The sequence below is a fragment of the Hippoglossus stenolepis genome, chromosome 10, assembly GCF_022539355.2.
Source record: "Hippoglossus stenolepis isolate QCI-W04-F060 chromosome 10, HSTE1.2, whole genome shotgun sequence".
NCBI classification, from domain to species: Eukaryota; Metazoa; Chordata; class Actinopteri; order Pleuronectiformes; family Pleuronectidae; genus Hippoglossus; species Hippoglossus stenolepis.
In genome coordinates this window covers 2,162,864-2,175,522 of record NC_061492.1, presented here as the reverse complement: position 1 = coordinate 2,175,522, position 12,659 = coordinate 2,162,864, and positions in this window count along the sequence as shown.

Genomic DNA, 12,659 nt, shown 5'->3' with positions numbered 1-12,659 from the left:
GACGGCGGTTCAGGCAGTTCCCTCCGAAATATGCATGAGATGAATATTTCATGTTTCACCAGGAGGGCGGGAAGCGACGCTGAGGGCTTCAGGTGGCAGCGAACGGCTAAATGAGCGTTTTTATCCTTCTTCTTCTTCCTGTCTGATCTTCCTGAGCACATCCACACCCCCGCCCTCCTGCTGTGGGGACACAAGTCGTTCGCTTCGACTTGACGGAGCCGTTCCACCGGCGCCTCCTCGTCTAATCGACCCTGTTCGGCTCCACTTAGTGCAGCCGGATTCAAAGAATCAAGGAGGTCGAACGGCGTTAATTCCTGTGACGGACGGAGCCGGTTAGATTTGCTGTTTTGTGTTCTAGATATTAAAGAGAGACAGGAAACAAGAGGGAGAAGCTGATTTCACTCAGGTTCCCAAGTCCAGATATTTTCCAGAGGGCCTGCAAGTGAGAACACAAACTCCTCCAGCCAGCGCTGAAGTAAAGTGTCTGGAGAACGTCAGAGTGAGTCCATGTGAGAAAACAGCAGGAACATGTGTGGAAGCTTCCCAGTGAGCGAGTGGACGTGTTGATGAGGTGCAAATATCTCAGGATGAAGAAGAGGAGCCGTACACCGACGCTGTCTTCAGGCTCCACCCCGTTCATGTCTTCAGTCGAGTCACAGTCGGATAAAAAGAGTCAGAGGAGGTCAAAGGTCATCACAGTTGTTTCTGGACGGTGCTGTTTTTTGTCCTGACACTTTATCACATTAAAGAGAGACAGGAAACGTACGTCACCGTGAGCTGAGATGTTCTGGGCAGAGGTCAAAGGTCGCCAGTCTTGTTATTTAAAGTAAGAATCGCCTGTCGACTCTCGCAGGTACAGACGGAGAAGAAAGAGGCTGAAAGTTTATCTGTGGCTGATACAGTCGTCAGCTTCATTTGAAGCCACAAGATGAGGTCAGAGGTGAGTTTAACGCAGTCGCTGCAGTGAGGACGGACAAAGCAGCGAGAGCTCAGGGGGACGACCTACACGAAGACAGAGGTCGTCCTTCTTGTAGACGAGGTGTTTTTATCTGAGAAAAGCAGCAGCGGACCCACAGTCCGGTCCTGAGCTGCTGCTGCTGACCTGAATATAAACCACAGCGGAGAGGAAGGACGGAGACGCTCAGGGCGTCACAGATAAATGCTCCTGTGTCTCCGTGTCCTCAGTGACTTTGACTGGAGACAAAAAACGCTTTAAATTGGCAGCTAAAGACTCGTGAGTTGTGTTTTAATAGAGGAGAGGATGTAAATATTAAAGAGGACGTCATGAAAAGATGATTTTATTTTCACACATATACTTCGCTGACATTTTACTGTAACCCTCGAATAACGAATCGCTGAAGCAATTAATCAATTCATCCTTTAATCCCTTCAAATACAATTAACTGTCAATTGTCCTTGGCAGAGGCTCAAATTTCAGTTTGTATAATATGTGTTTTTATTTGCAGTATATGGTGTAGCACAGTTAAATACTCTTTATGTTGTATAAATACCTGTGAGTATCATGACCTCTGACGTGCAGCTGTAATCGTGCTGCAGCAGTAGCGTGATAAATGTGACGTTGCCTTATCAGGCAGGAGCCATTAGCGTCTAACTTTAGCTCCGGCTCCACTGCGGCAGAGTCTAAATGTGGAAACACACACAGACTCACATTTTTCCCGTTTGTTTGGACGACATTTCAAAAAATCCCAAACTGTGTCACAGATGCCGGCGGATTTGAGCCGGCGGTGTAAATTCAGCGTTTTTTTTGCAGAAGCGCCTGGTTCCCCTGAAGCGTCACCGCGCCGAGTCTGACTCGGCTCTATTTTAAGCCGGTCGACTGAGATAACCTGTCGGGGCGGGGGAACCTGCTCCACTGAGACTCAGCTTCAAAATGTTTCTCACTGGTTTGTCTGAATGATGCATCCGGACCAATGATGGCAGAATATTCAGAAGTTTAGTTTCCCTTTGTAGAAAACAGTTAAAACAATTATAATGTTTTAAGATTCCCCGAATGATCAACGACAGGTTGAACCAAAACAACCTGAATCTGATGTTAATCACTGTTATTGGTTTAATATTAAAGAACTGAATGTACGACGGAGTATCAGGTTCACTTTGTCGCCTGCAGCCAAAAGCCTCCTCAACGTGTCCTGAGATCCAAACACTCTGGATTCAGTTCTGGATCGGGGGAGGAACCGGAAACACGTCGTCCATTTTATTTACAGTTTTGTACGTGTCCTCACTTCAGAAAACACACATTTAAAATGTCCCAACAAGGGCTGAGACATTTTCTGATTAGGTTTTTGTCTCTGGGATGTCTCCTCGTCCATGCGACGGCTCGGAGGACGAGCTGCTGCTCACGATGCTTCTGTAAATAAAAAGCCTCTCGGTGCCAAACGAGTGCTGGATGTGTGGGAGACTAATGGTTTACAATTAGCTGAATGGCATGTGGGCCGCCTGTCAGCACTATCGCCTGTGAGTGGCACTTTGGGACATCTGGGTCAAGCCCGCCTCCTCTGGACATGCCCCCTTGTTTGCATGCATTGGCTTCACTTCAGGTTAATTTCACAGGGAAGTATCTCTTGAAGAGTAAAGACTGAGGAAAGATGCACATCTGTTTTCTAATAGGAATGCGTCGATCTAAACCTGGTTGAACAGAATAAGAAAGATTTTAACTAAAACAGTCTCTTAAAACTTGAATACCACATTTAAATTCACTTATTTTGATCTGCACCAAATTTCATGCATCCACAAGCATCCGTCCCTTAAATTTAGATTTTTTTCTCATCAAGGTCCATTAATTATTTTGGAGAAATCTTCAAAAATGTTGAAAAGATCAAATCCCACTATGTCAAAGAGAAAAATCCTGGATCTGCACGAGAGTTGAATGTGTTCTCTCCCAAAGAATTTAATGAAAATGCCTAAAATGTAAAAAAAATGTCTCGTTATGTTAAAGAAAATGGAAAAAACCCTCCTTGGATCTGCCTCCTTCCTCCGTGATCTACACACAATGTTAGTGGCTTCTCCCCCGACAGCACATCCTTCCTACAAGTTACGTGGGAATCCGTTGTTTTTCTGTAATCCTGCTAATTAAGAAACAAACAAAGAAACGCAGAACGAAACGAAACCTCCTTGACCGAGTTACGTTTTTCTCTGCTCCTCTCTGGAGCCGCCGATTGTTAGCAACACATTTTCCACCACATACAATGAAATGAGTTATTATATTATTATGTTCCAGTTATTATATCAACAATAGTGAACAGCATCATGTACCTTCTCCACTGAGGAGCCCTGTGGGACGTCTCGGTGTAAGAGGGCATCGCATATTCTTATATTGGTTTAATAGTCGGTGAAATCAAAGTTTACCAGCTTCGTATTTGGGGTTTTTCTTGGCCCGCCCCGTGGAATCAAAGAATTCCGTGTCACGGGATTTACAAACTTTGGCCCCGTGGCTCAGAGAAGCAGAGACAACAGAGAGTTTTGGATTTGATGAGTGTAAATCCGTCCGCTCTCGGCCCCGTGAGCCGCCGCTCTGTCAGGAATCGCCGCTAATTACCGGCAAGGTAAATCCCCCCTGCAGAAAAACAGCTTAAATCAATTAGCCCACACTCCGGACGGCTGGGCTCGAGCCTCGCCGCCTTTCTCACGATCCTGAGGAACTGTGGGAAGCCGGGCTGATCGTCTGCTCTCCCCCGAGGCTTCTCTCCCCCACGCCTCCTCTCCTCCTCCTCCTCCTCCTCCCTCCTCCTCCTCTCCTCCTCCTCCTTCCTCCTCCTCCTCCTCTCCTCCTCCTCCCTCCTCCCTCCTCCCTCCACCATCACCAGCTCCAATCTGCCAATACCGAACACTAAACCAAGCTGCTGTTTTACTGTGAAATAACAATAAACCGGTGGAACACATCAGGTGGAAACCCACTTTGTCTCTTTACGCCCCCCGAGGACTTGGCAGCTTCTCCTCAGGATTTAGTGACTTTTCAGGCTCAGTAACTTAATTCCTCCGCAGTGACGAACAGGGTCGGACCATAATGTTGGTTTGATAATAAATCAGGAGGATATTAACACTGGGTTTCAGCCAAGGCCCCCGGCTGGTGACGGACGAGCTTCCCTGACACCAGCTTCATAAAAAGCAGTTAGCAAAACCTTTAAAGAGAATTTATCCTCTTTACACAGTCTTTTAATTTATCTGACCAATTATGTGTTTGGCCAAGTTATTCTGTCCGGTGGAGATTTAATCTTCGGCCGCTGGCATCACTGCCCATTGATTATGTAAATGTGTGTGTTTCCCCCCCATGTCCCAGACTTGACTCAATACATGAAATACTGTTTAAAACACGTTGTATTAGTATTGTTAGTGTAGAAATACCACTAACTATACTGGTCATGTTGGCAGAGATTTGGCCGCCACAGCTCATTTGGATAATACTGTAATTTAACGAACGTAGTTTTAATTTTGCATCGTGATGATTCAATCATCTCGCTGCTGGTTTTTACAAATATTCTGTTGATTTCAAACATATTCCTGCGGAGCATTCGTTGTCCTGTTCTCTTTAAATCAAAGTTCAGGGTCGGTTTACGTCTGCCTCCAGATTTAGACCCAGTTCCTCTCCACTCAGCAGCCGAAACTGCTCGGTTCTTATATCAGAGATTAAAGTTTGCTGATCCCTGCGGAGGAAAGAGCTGTGGCAGCAGCAGCAGGGAACAGAAACTATTATAGTGGGACACAAATAGAATATGAAATAAGCAGGAAAACTATCGGAGGCTCATGTAAACACATTCTGCTGAGACTCTCAGTATGTGGAGGCAGAGCCGCTAATATTTATGGATTTACCTGCAGATGTTCTCACTCAGCTCTGCCTTTCCTGAACAAATGAGCAGTGAAGGAGAAACATAATGCTCAAGGGCACGTTGGCAGGAAGAGAGCGCTCTGTGTATTTGCTTATTAGTCGACCTCGACCTAATCCTAGAACTGCTGGAATGGCACCGACCTTGTTCGCACTGATTTTAAAGCACAAACCCTCGTTAACCATCGATTTCAGGAGGGAGAGTGAACCAATCGGCAGCCGGCACCTTCAAATGAATTTAAATGAGCGACCAGTCACAGATGAGGAAGCTTGGGGGGGTTTCAGATAGTTTCTTGCAGGTTTTAGATGAAGATGCATCCGGCGTCTCCGCTGCATGAAGATTGTCGTCGCTGGAGGAATTTTAATTTACTTAACCATCATTCTGCTGCACGCTGGGTTTCAGCTGTGGAGGAATGTTGTCACGACTTCATCGGATATTTGGAAAAGGGCGAAGGGTCATCGACCTGAAACCTAAACGCTCAGATTCAGAAGATAAAACCTTTACATTACCAAAAATGTATAAGGAATATGATATGATTAAGGGTTTGTTGTGTTTGTCACCTGATCCCAACTCAGCTGCTTGTGGAGTTTGTATTTATAGGACCTTTAAAAACAATCAATACAAAGTGCTTCACAAACATTAATATAAAAAAACACATCATTTAAAATCAAAGTGACACATGAAACAGTTGGACGTGATAGTAAAAGCATCAAAGAGACATAAAAGTAAAAGATAAAAACAATTATATTAACTCCAGTCAGTAAAAGTAAGAATTAGCATAATTTAATAAACTCCTCTTGTTCCTTAACGTGTTAGACGACGCTCTTCACTTCCGTCAAATCAGGAAATAACTTTACTTTTTTTCTTTGGAAACTGTTTTTATTCATTGAGCAGGTACAAGAACATAGAAAGAATATTTTAGTTTTTAACTTAATTTTACATAAACCCCCACCCCAAAGTTTAAGATAAACATATAATACATATGTAAATAGTTCAATCATTTATTAAAAAAAAAAAAAGATAATAAACTCTTCCTTTTTACACATAACCAGGTCAGTGATAAACTAAAGGAACGGGTAAAGTTCGAAATCAAATTTTTGTTATCATATGAGGAATTAACTTTTTAAAGAATGACGACTGTGGCTCAGGAGGTAGAGCGGGTTGGCCACTAACTCGACAGTCGGTGGTTAGATGTGACCCAATGACCTTAATAAGACATTTGTGTTGGTGCTGATATTCATCATATTCCACATTGTGATGAGGATGTTGAACACTGTGGTTTCAATGTGTCTACGCTCTCTGACGACGTAGTGAGACGGTAGACGAGTGTAAATCCAAACACACGAGTGCGATGCTCCTGCTGTTTGAGTATGTGTTGGGTTTGAGTCTGTCCCTCCAGGCAGGACGGCCTGTGTTGTCTCCCCGTGAACTCTCCTGCTCCAGAGCTGCTGCAGAGAAACACTTTGCTCAGAGGATGTTTACAGACGTCCTGGCTGGAAGCTCATTTTCACCCCTCGTGCAAAATAAAGACAAGACGTGTTTCTGCTATTCTCGTATTTGACTGCACGTTTTTTCCAGAGCGTGTCTTCACCCCTCGGGGCAGAAAGAGTGAATCCTTCGTACAGACAGACAGACAGACAGACAGCGTGGGAGGACAGCGAGGGGAGCGAGGGGAGCAGGGGAGCAGGGATGTGGGCGGTGGGTTTTTACCAGTCTGGGGGTCCCGTCTGCAGGGAGAGGAATTGTTAGCTATCTATCCAGCAGAGCCCCTGGCATGTTCTATCTATGGCAACACAACAGACACTTCAGACATCCAGGTTGATCCTTTCTCCTCGCCTCAGAGGCTGCTGTGGGAAGAGGAGGAGGAGGAGGAGGAGGAGGAGGAGCCTGTGTCCCTCCAAAGAACCATAAATATCCAATAGGTGGGCAGCTCGGAGAGAATCAGCCACCAAGAAGGAAAATAACATGTTTCTTAGTCCTCCTCGCTCCTTCGGTCTCTGAGAGTCTGAAGCTTCATGTGTTTGTTCCATGTTTCATGTGATCTGTTAGTTTTGGTTCCACATTGTAATTTAGGGAGTAAAGAGGAGGAGGTGAAGACTGCAACAGCTTTTTCTTCTTCTTCTTCTTCTTCTTCTTCTTCTTCTTCTTCTTCTTCTTCTTCTTCTTCTTCTTCTATTTCTACTGTTTCATTCTGTCTCTACTTCCTGTGATTGGTCCAAAAGTCCAAACTATCCAACAAAGTGTTTCCACTTTGCAAACCAACAGAACCAGGATTCAGTTTGATCCAGACCCAGAACACCTCTTCTGCTCTGAGGAACCTTTCACACCTGATGTTCAGCTTCAGACTGAACTGGAGACTCTGCTCTTCACAGTATCAAACCCTGTACTTCTTCCTGCTCCTCAGATCTGTGACATCATTCCACTTCTGCCGTTTCCACAGATTATTGTTCCCCACGTTCTGGAGACGCCGTTTCTGTATTAATGCGCCACACGTGTTTGTTTATTCATGGAGACAAATCATTTGCGCCCCTCGAGACTTGAAGTGAGCTCTCGGTGTCGTCCCTCCTCTCGGTCCAGCCTCAGCAGCTGTGCACACAGAGAACAACGCTCAGCCGGCCAAATCCATCCTGCCCTAATTAATGAGAGAATCAGGCAGAGTACCTGAGTGTTGGCTCAGTAAACAGCTGCTGCTGCTCCTCAGCCCGTCGGCAGCGAGAGGCAGAATATTACACGGCCGACAAAGTGGATAATTAAGACAGAAAATGTTCCTGCGTGAGTTTCTCAAGTGGAAGCAGCATCTTCGTACATCGAGGTGAAAGTCAGAGACGTAAGTGAATGTGGGTGAAGGACAGGAACAGGACTTTCATCTTAATATGTTCATGGAAAAATCTTGGGGCATTTTTTGTATCCACCTGAGTGAACAAACCATTTTTACCCATTTTAAAATCGCATCAAAACTCTTCCCTTGCATTTGAATCTTATTTTTCATATTTCATAACTGCACTGGTTCACCTACAGCTCATATTTTAACAATTTTAACAGCTGTTAATATGCTGAGGTTCAGGTACGTGTGAGTTACGCTCCGTCAGCAGCAGTTACTGTGACGGAGGCTTTAAATGCTGCACGTGGACTCGTGTGATTTCTCGTCGTCTCGTGGAGCGAACTTCCTCTTCCTTCATCGCGCACAGTGAAAGCTGATTGGACAGAACGACAGGGGAACGTGTCAGACTGACGGACGGACGCAGAGACAGAATAAGGTCAGGACAGGTGGAGCCGGCGTCGCTCGGATCAAACCTCAGACACATGGTGGTTCGGTGCGGAGCTGAAGGAGGTGAGTGGTGTATTGAGGCCAGGAAGTGGACAGGAGGAGCTAATGAGGAAGAATGTTTTCTACACCGGGATCGTAACGTGGAGATAAACTGACATTTTGTCCTGTCAGAGTCAGAGAAAGTCGTCAGGAGCAGCTGCTGGGAGCTTAAACCGCCTGTTTGGATGTGTCTGTCCAGAATCCAGATGCAGCAACACGACGAACCTCATGTAAAATGATCATTAAGTGAAAACAGATTCATTCTATAAGGTGAATCGTGGCATTTATCAAGTCAGGCTCCACCCCCTGCTCCTCCAAATATGGGCTATATAGTGATTTAGGGGACTCATTGTTTCCCACAATGCATCAGGACAAGTAGTGTACAACCGATGGCCCCTAACCGAGCAAAGTTGAGGCATCGACGGAACTTCAGCCTCGTTCACGCCTGGTGTTAAAACGCGTCCTCGTCCTGAAACCGTTTCTGCGACCGAACCAAATCAAGCTTTATTTCCATAAGTCCCGTCTGGCACCGGCTTTCATATGTCACTGGATTGTCTACGAGCATTTTGGGTTGTACATTAAATAAAAATCCAAAATGATCACATAAGATCCTGTGTTTTGAATCTCTACAAGAACAGAAATCACAGCCACCCCCCCGTCCCCTGTCCCCCCGTCATCCAGTTTCCTTTCATCACTTTTCTCTCTCTCTCTCTCTCTCTCTCTTCTCTCTCTCTCTCTCTCTCTCTCTCTCTCTCTCTCTCTCTCTCTCTCTCTCTCCTCTCTCTCTCTATCTCTTCCAGCCAACTCTGCCAACACTCATGCAGATCTGAGCTTTGACAGATGGTCGCGAGTGAAAAGTGTTTACTTGCACACGGCTCCGAACAAAACGAGCAGATGCCGCCGCTCCCCCGATCACCACGACACCGAATCCGGCCCGACGGGGGAGATGGTGAAGACACCAGCAGAGGAGACTTGGTGTGTGGGAGACAGGAAGGACTTTTAGTTATTTGTCCTCACACAGTTACAGTTTGTACCAAACTTGATTTCACTTGGTGTCTGTTCATCATCTTTTTCTTTTTGTTTGTTTGAGTGAGATGTTTTTTCAGCCTCCAGGTTTTTACATCTCTCAAGTTTCATGAAAGTTTGATTAAACTAAAATTCAACGCGTGTCGCCCCCAGGGGAGAAAAGATGTGTGGACATCGCAGTAAAAACTTAATATTAAGTTTACTATAAAGTACATGTACTGATGTTTGCTTCATCTCCAAGTACAACTGAGGCTGAAGGAAAAAAGTTACTGTTTAGTTTTTGTTTTGGGAAAAATGGGCTGAAAAGCATTATGATTGACAGCTGAGACTGACGGGTGATTGGTCAAACCTGGGACCTCGACACTACGGCTCCACCCACGTTTACTCCAGCACAGACTCTGGTAAAGTGACGTCAAACACACAAGATGGCGGCAGGTGCATCCGTTATATCGGCGTCATTTCTGTGTTGTTTTCGACCCTCGACTTCGGCTGAAGACCTGAAAACAATCAGCTTCCACGACGTCGATGTTAACGACACAAAACCACGAGTTCAGTTTATCTGTGGTTCGTCCGCATGGAGGAGAGGATGTGACCCAACGCTCACCTTCCCTCCCTGGTTCCATCTTTAATTCTTCACTTTAACGGCACACACCCTCACTAACGACCATGTGCCCGGCTCCCAGAATCCTTTGCTGCGGTGATCCTCACCAGTTCCTCTCTGTAATCATGTTGATTGGCAGCCGCAGCCCGGCCTTTGATTAATGCTACGAATCCTCATTAGCGATGCAGGAGTTACACGTTCAAACGCAAACATTCAAATTCAATCGTGTTTGGAATATGACCCGACAATCCCATCACACGCACAGACACAGACACACACACACACACACACACACACACACACACACACACACACACACACACACACACACACACACACGCAACCCAATTACTCCAATGTGAATGTTGGTGTGCGACTCAGCAAAGAAGTGGCTTTAATGAACCTCTAAAAATAGACCTGATTTTTGGTTGGCGTGGGGGGGGGGGGTTAATCTGCTCCTGAGAGGGGCGAGATCAGAACGTCCTTGAGAAAACGTCCACATCTCCAAGGTCTTGAAAATGCTCGTGTGTGGAGAATAGATGATTGTGTCTCTTCTGCTCAGTTATCAATACTTTGCCAAGACGTTTAATCACCAACGAGAAAATCTGCTCCACGATTTGAAATAGTTTCATTGTGAGATGCTCCAGTTTCTCTTCGTTATCTAGTTCTGTGTGTAAACTCGACGCCACAATGATAATTATCATGAACTCAAATTAGCTTTTCAAAAGCACGAGCGCGTGGATTTCTCTCTGCTGTTGTTTGCACCTAGTGGCGATTCAATTCCCTCCGCTCGCCTAATTTGCCGACTTTGTGCATAATATTCATTAGCAGCCGTAAATATCTTCTTCCTGAATATTCATGACTGCAGGGAGAACACGAGAGAAGAAAGACGAGACAAAACATGGCCGACGTCGTCATTGTCTAAGTCTGTTTTCCCCTGGAAATACAGAGCTGGAGTTTTTTCTTCTGCACGATTCACTCGGCTCTGCAACGTGTGAGAGACGAGACGATCTGGGTCGACAGAGATTTGCTTTATTTGATGATTTATTTGTCATCAATCGTAATTTGGATAATTGACCTCTGATCATCTTCTATCTGCACAACCGCAGATGTGAGAAAACACGTTACACAAACAATCAAATGATGAAATTAAGTTTGATAATATCACTATTATATATCAAACTCTTGTTTTGTCCGTGATAATTGTGTCGTGAAGTCGTGATATCGTGACAGCAACAGAATAAAGATGGATGACGCGAAGCAAGAGACCAGGATCGATTGATAACGTAACAAAGTGAGTGATCATACATGTAATATACTATAAAAGAGGATAAAGTGTTAAGTTACTCTTTAAAAACAACTGTGGTTCATGAAGGAACAAGACGCTGGAAGATAATGTCTAATATTCTGTATCGATCCTACGATGAAAGTGTCTTTGGGAATCGATCCACCGTCACTTCCCGGATCTTTGCTGCAGAAACCTCTCCTCGCTCCTCACTTCAGATTGTTAACTATCGAACATCTTCTGTTCATGTGTCTGAAAGTGTTCGAACACACGTTCCCGCCTCGCTCTGAGCGGCTCACTGTGTTTTTACCGACTGACGAGGCCGAGTCGGTCTGCTGGAGTCGTCTGTAAACACCGAGCAGCTGAGTGGTTGTTAACAGGTCTCGTATCATTTCGCCGCCGTCGTCAATTAACGGAGCGGAAAGTGCTGAGCGCAGGTCTGGAGGAGCGAGATATCAGAAAAACAACAGTGTGTAATGAGAACCCTCTCCACGGGGCCGCCAGCCAATCAGGGGGCTCCCTGGGCGGATATCAAAACGATGTCAAGCAGGCTCGTTCTCCACGAGAGGCTGAGCGGCTCCATAACTCACCTGGTTCCATGATGACACGGATCCAGTTCTCTGCATCAGACCAGTCGACACACTCACATCCACACGAGCAACCTGACGACATTCTGGAGAAATAGTTTTATTTACCTACTGCTTTATTTTTTGTTTTATAACAGTGTTTGCACTGGAAGATAAAACTGTTATTTTCAGAACCTGACTGGATTTTTGGGGGCGATGCCGATGTTGATATATCAGCTGATACAGTGAATTAGTGAGAAATGAACGTGTGTGCGTTGCTGTGAATGACGAGGGAGCCGCTCTGTCACTTTGTACGATCATATTCCTGTCGGAGCTCGTGCTCCAGGACCTAATCGCTCAGTAAATAGCGTGAAGCCAAACTCGGCAGCTGGAACGTCTGCCGCTGATCAACAGGGCGAACAAACGCGACAGTCAGAACAACATCTACATTTTTAAATTCAATTTGAAATAGTGATGAAACTCTATAGTTCTGACACATTTTAGGCCCCATGACTTGACATCTTCCAAATTTCAACCCATTTCCCATCTCTCGTGGTGACTAGTACCATGACAACCATGTTACTTATAAAAGTTTTTTACATTTCTGACTTTGTTTTGGCTCCTCTCAGTTTTCATCACTTTTCAAATCTAAACTTTTGCCAAATTGAACAGTGTGAACTTCATTTTGATGAATCTGCTCCCACACATCGAAACGTGTTCTCTGATTTGTTTTTATGTTTATTTTTATGTGGCTGACGTGACTAAAAACCCTCCGTGTAGCATCTTTTGTGGAATTAGCTTTGGGACGTCGACCTTCTTCTACAACGCTGCTTTCTCTCCTCCACCTCCTCGAAATCCTCTCCTCCATCTCATGAACTCTCCTCCTCCTCCTCCTCCTCCTCCTCCTCCTCCTCCTCCTCCTCCTCCTCCTCATCCTTCCTCATCTCACATGTAGCATCCTGATAGTTTTACCATCAGACGGGTTTTTAAAAAATAATAAACCTTATTCCTTAACGGAGCGAGCGACACAAAC